Source organism: Humulus lupulus, chromosome 9, assembly GCF_963169125.1.
Source record: "Humulus lupulus chromosome 9, drHumLupu1.1, whole genome shotgun sequence".
Lineage (NCBI taxonomy): Eukaryota > Viridiplantae > Streptophyta > Magnoliopsida > Rosales > Cannabaceae > Humulus > Humulus lupulus.
The window spans coordinates 167,537,620-167,543,775 of NC_084801.1; the positions used below are offsets into that span (position 1 = coordinate 167,537,620).

At 38.6% G+C, this 6,156-nt stretch overlaps 1 long non-coding RNA gene across 1 annotated transcript; it reads right to left on the bottom strand.

Moving 5' to 3' along the window:
- Positions 1-4,099: 4,099 nt before the first annotated feature.
- LOC133802482 (uncharacterized) lies at positions 4,100-5,609 on the bottom strand. Its single transcript, XR_009877357.1, has 2 exons — positions 5,535-5,609; positions 4,100-4,287 (listed from the first exon to the last, which is right to left on the bottom strand). It is a non-coding gene; the product is annotated as an uncharacterized LOC133802482 (long non-coding RNA).
- Positions 5,610-6,156: the final 547 nt, after the last annotated feature.

Consider the following 6,156-nt stretch of genomic DNA (forward strand, 5'->3'; position numbering starts at 1 on the left):
AAGGGCATTTTGGTAATTTGGCCCATTGAGGGCATATTTGTATATTTTCATGCATGCTGGTGAATTATGAGTAAGCCCACATCATAATGTGGATTTGTTCGAGCCATTTGGCATGAGACGATCTTTGACTGCAAGTTATCGGTTTGGTCATAACGGGGTTAATTTCGGGGCTTGGGGTGAGTCTCAGGGTGATTTGAGGATTAGTACATTACCGGGAATTAAAAGGTAATGAGATATGATTTATTAGCATTTGAGAATATTGGGAATAACGATAATTTGAGGATTTTAATTATGATTAACGAGATAGGTGGGAAATGACGGTTTTACCCTTGGTAGTTGTAACGCCCTGGCTACCCCAGAACAGTTACGGTGAACCGGAAATTTGACTCGCTACCCGAGTCCTTTGGTAAAAAACGTGCTCTAAGTGTAATTAACAGGTTAAGGTATAAAACCAATAAAAAGGAAATGGAGATTTTCATTACAAACTGCTCTGCAGAGCTAAACAAAACATTTACAAGTGGTTCTCAGTACAAAATGGTCATTACTGTTTTAAATTTACAATCCCGCCAACCTAAGCGGCAAAAATAGGGTAAACCCCCTAGTTCCTCTGAGAACTCCTTGGTCGTGGTGGTCAAGCGGCCGCATATGTACACATCACCACATCAGCTCTACACTCAAGGATAGGTGAGCTTTTCTTTCCCTTTACCTGCACCACATAGCACCCATGAGCCAAAGCCCAGCAAGAAAACATAATACTTTTCATAACATTATCAAATGATTATCATTATAATCACACCGAGCATAAAGCTTTTAAACAAGTGAGTGAACATCACATGATCTTAGCGGGGGAGAGTGGCTGCTAGGTAAGCCACTAGCCTCTAAGCGCTTATTTCATTCATCGACCCTCGGGGTCGGTCTGGCATTAATGCTCTTTGAGCCATTCAATTCTAATAGTCGATTAGATCTAATCTCTGTTGGCTTGTGTGATCCACGCTATGGCCGTTCTGACTAATGAGTCAGCGCTAGGTGACCAGTATCACTGCCGAACCTGATTAATAAGTCACAGCTTCACAGCTGATACTAACACCTTTGCCAATTCTGACTGATGAGTCAGTGCAACGTGACCAGTGCCCAGTACCACTGCCGAACCTGACTAATGAGTCACAACTTCACAGTTGATACTAGCACCTTTGCCAAACCTGACTAATAAGTCAGTACCATGCACAAGTGAGCAACATATGCCCAACATTCTATATTCAATCCATGTCCATATTACACAACCAACATGCCTCATGAGTATCCATGCATGTCACACTTGGGGTGCAGTTTCCTTACCTCTGGTTCGAGCTAGAATGAATAAAAGAACGACCCTGAGAACGATCAACCTTTTGGTCCTTTAGCGGTTACCTGGTCATAACCAATTATGGGATTCCATCAATAAATTGAACAATAAAAGGTTCCCAAACCAAAACCTAACCTCCGGGACATCAAACACTACTCAACCGGGTAGTAGGTTCAACCCCGAGGCCTTAGGCTTGAATCCCCATGCTAGAAACTCCATTTTGGCCAAAAATGCCTTAAGGGCCGCGACCCTCCCCAGCTGTGCCGCGACGCGCCTCCAAACAGAGGCGGCCAAAACCTGACAGGTACCTTGGGCTGCGGCGCACCTATGCCATGCCGCGGCTCAACACCCCTTTCAGCCAAAAACCAGCAACGCACCAGAAATTTCCCCTGCGTTTTCCCTCTCAAACCAGCCCTTCAAACCGACTCTAAACCTCTTCCAAACACCCATTTAAACCTCCAAATATCACCCATAACTATCCCTCATCATAACCCAAGTAAAACACCACAAAAACTCCCCTTGATTCCAACTATCCACACCAAAATCTAGAGCTGAAATCTTAAAACGAAAATAGAGCATACATGGAAACTAGTGGCTAAAAGCTTACCTCAAGTTCAGGTTATGGTGCTCTTCCACAGTGGAACACTCTCCCAAAGTGCCAAGGCCTAGCTCCTAAGCCCAAATCCTCAACAAGATCACAAAACACACAAGGAAAATGAAGGAAGGAGAAGGTACGGGAAGGAGAAGAAGAATTGTCTCTGTTTTACTCTGTTTATTCTACAGCCTCCAAACATCATATATATCCAAGCCAAAAGACTAAAATACCCCTAGGTCTTTTAAAGCTTCTAAAGCCACTTCAAGGGTAATTTTGGCACTTTCCATTTACACCGTTAATCATAATTAACGCTTCCCAATTCCCACTAATCTCAATATACTCAAACACCAATAATCCACATCCGGTTCCCCATAATGCCCGGTAACACTCTAATCATTAAAACACCCCGAGACTCACCCCGAGCCCCGAGCTTAAGCCTGTTATGACCAAACCGATAATTAACATTCCTTGATCGTCTCATGCCAAATGGCTCGAACAAACCCACATCGTAATGTGGTCTCAAGATATATCACCAACATGCGTACAAATAATCAATTTACCCTTAACGAGCCAAATTACCATCACACCCCTGTAATTAGAAATATGGGCTTAAATGCATGCATTTCACATCATATCATAATATAATCAACATATACATGCATTTTATCAATTAATAACATAATTAAGCTAGTATGGCCCTCCCGGCCTACTGTTCACGCCGTTAAACACAACGAAGAATTCGGGGCATTACAGTAGAGGTGTTCGTGGTGCAGTTGGTGCGGTTTGAAAAATTTTCCAAACCGCAACCCGCACCGCATAGACCTCAAACCGCATAAACCGCACCGCAAAAATGCGGTGCAGTGCGGTGCGGTGCGGTGCGGTGCGGTTTTGGCGGTTTATACCTATCGCCAAATAATTTAACAATTAAATATTATAATTAAGAAAGATTCATAATAAATCTCATAACCATAGAGTGTTTAACAAAATAATTAAATGTACAACAAGCTAATAAACTTTAAGCAAAACAATAAAAATATAACAAACTAATAACAAATAAAAAATGTAATACAAAAGTAAATATTATTTTAATTAAGGAGGAATATCTTTAGATTGAAGTAGAATATGTGTTAGCATCCTATGAAACATTATATTTCTTTCTAGATATTGTGTATATTATATTATACTATATAAATATTTATGCATTAACTTTAAATGTAGTAAAATTGAAAAAAAATATATAAAAAAGTTAATATATATAATGATGCGGTGCGGTGTGGTTTGAACCGCATTTATAAAATTTAAAACCGCAAACCGCACCGCGCGGTTTGGCAAAAATACAAACCGCAACCACACCGCGAAGGGTTCTAAACCGCAAATTGCGATGCGGTGTGGTGTGGTGTGGTGTGGTGTAGGCGGTTTGTGCGGTGTGGGCGGTTTTATGAACACCCCCTACTTGGCAGCCTTAAGAGGACTTTAAATGACCTAGGGGCATTTTGGTCTTTTGACCTTAAGGATATATATTAACCAAAGAAGCTATAGAAAGATTAAGAAAACAGAGCATCATCTTCTTCCTCTCCCGATCATCATTTTCCCTTCTTTTTCCTTTGAACTTTGAAGCTCCATTTGAGGAACCAAGCTAGGGAGTTGAGTCTTGATGGTCTAGGGTTATGTTCTACCATTGAAGAGGGTGTGATTCTGAGCTTGATGTAAGTTTCTAGCCATTAGAACTCTGGTTTCATTTGGTTTTCAGCTTGATTTCTAGATTGGATAGTTGAGAATTGATGGGAGTTTTTGGCAATGATTGATTGGGTTATGATGCCTAGGACTTGTAGAGTGGGTATTTGGGTCCATTTGGAAGTTTGGATGAGGTTTGGGATCAATTCTTGAAGTTTGAAAGTGGTGAAGTCGAAGGAGGAAGAACTAGGGCTGATTCAACCTGGTCCTAGCACAATAACGCCCAAGGGAGGGCGCTACAACGCTTTTAGGGTCAGGTTGCTCTGGTTGTAGCCCTAGGGTGCTAGGTGTAACACCCTCACTTATTTTAGTTAAAACCATATTTGAGGTGTTACGTTTTAAAACTATATCATAATTACTTTCAACGGAAGTCTGGATTTTTTTTTTTTGAAAACTTATTTCAAATTATTTACAATAAACATAAAGTGTGTCTCAAACATATTATACATAAGTATTAAATAACCCAATTTGTTTTCAAAACATAAATCCACACTTTATTACAAACATACACAATGATAAACTGAAATAACCCACAAGAGGTCGATGTGTTCATATGTACAAATCAGGGTCAGGACCATGCTTCAGTTCTCCTTATGTCATTCACTCATTTCTTTCTCTACCGGCAACACAAGATAATTGTGAGCCTAAAGCTCAGTAAGCAAAGTAATGCATGCAATGCTAATGATTACTCAATGTCAAAGGACATACACAACTTCTTTTTAAATTTTGGGCCCCTTAATATTGTGCACACTATTTGAATTGGTCAATGCCTGCAGGGCTTGTTAAACATATAATATAAAATCCCATGGGTTCTCCTCCGGCTAGCCATCACCACAATAGGGCGCATTAAAAACCTTATTCCATCGTTGCCCCGTCGGGCTCAAGAGTTAAGGCGGCCACACACTGTGGTGTCAATACATATAACAATAACTCATATGGAGGAGAAATAAAAACGAAAACATGGCAAACAATATAATTGGTTCACTAAAACCTAGCCCAAATTATTGGGCTGCCACCATAAGCCTACTATAGGCCTCCGTTTACACTTATTAACACTATCATTTGCCTTTTCAAAATAGTGGCACTGAACTTAAACTTCTTATTACAACTTGCTTTTATGTTGCATAAAACTTGCTAAGGCATCATATAATTAATCATCATAATATCATGCATGGTCTTATATCATACAATAATTCACCATATCACTATTATGTCATGCACACAAATTTATGATGAAGTGTCAATGTATGTTAATACCACTTACTCACAAAATATTCTTATAATGCATACTTTCACATAACATATAATTCTTGTGTTGCAATTGAGTACTTTACTTACCTTCTGTCCAAAATATATTTCATCGTGTAACAAGTGGTGTCTTAGGTGTTGATGTGCTTATCCTGACAATGGCACGGATTTCTCATCATAATGATGGCAGTAAGACAATGAACTATCATTTAAAAATACCCATAAAACATCATATCAACTTTCATATCCAAATCATGCCTAAAATGCCTTAAACCACCTAGATCGAGCGTTAGCTTTATCTTAGACACTTAGAGAAATTTTGATAGAGTTTCCCCTTAATTTTAGCTATCCCCAAATATCAAAATCAATCAGTAATCAACATCAAATAACCTGCCATAACCATATATCCCAATTACAAACATAATTTATCACAAAGTTATCATATACCGATTTTGATAAAATTCTAATTTCCAAGATCATCACCCAAATTAAATGAGTCTCCACGTCTATTCAAATATTTATAAACATATCTACCCTCTTATAACTCAATAAAATAACCAAAAATCAGCTTTTACTCCAAGAACCCCAAAAACTGCATAAAACACAAAATTTCACTTACCGAGCAACTTTTCGGCGAAAACAATCTCTTCAAGCTTTTCTAAACCTCAAACCACTTGGAAACCACAAAGAAATATCTTAAAAAAGATAAAACACCATAGATAAGCTCTCAGAAAAATTTAAAAACATGGTTTAACTTCCAAGTACAAGAACTTACCATAAAAAGACCAAAACTAAGCTTAAACCACTTCTTTGGCTTTGATTTCACTTGGATCTCCTTAGAATCTCTTCAAACCAGCGAAGAAATGGTTTTTGGTTTTCTTTTCTCTCTGTTTTTCAGAGTCTTGGTCGTGTAAAGTGATAAGGTTGATGACAATTCTTTATTTTCAATGATTTGGCCTGATTGTATCAAAATTTGACACCTTTCACCTCATCATTTCACCTTTTGACTTACGAAAACCTTATCACTTCAATAATTTCGACTTAATAATCTGCTAGGCCTATCATCCTTATGTGTAAAACACTCACACCAAACCTTAGATCCATATGAGTTCATACCCAATAGTTATGCTTACTCGATCGAGTGTAGCGCACTTATGCTAAGCTCGTTTTGACTTTGCATCAATACCACTGATTATGTATACCTCCCATCAAGAATTGATCTAATGGTTCTAAAACC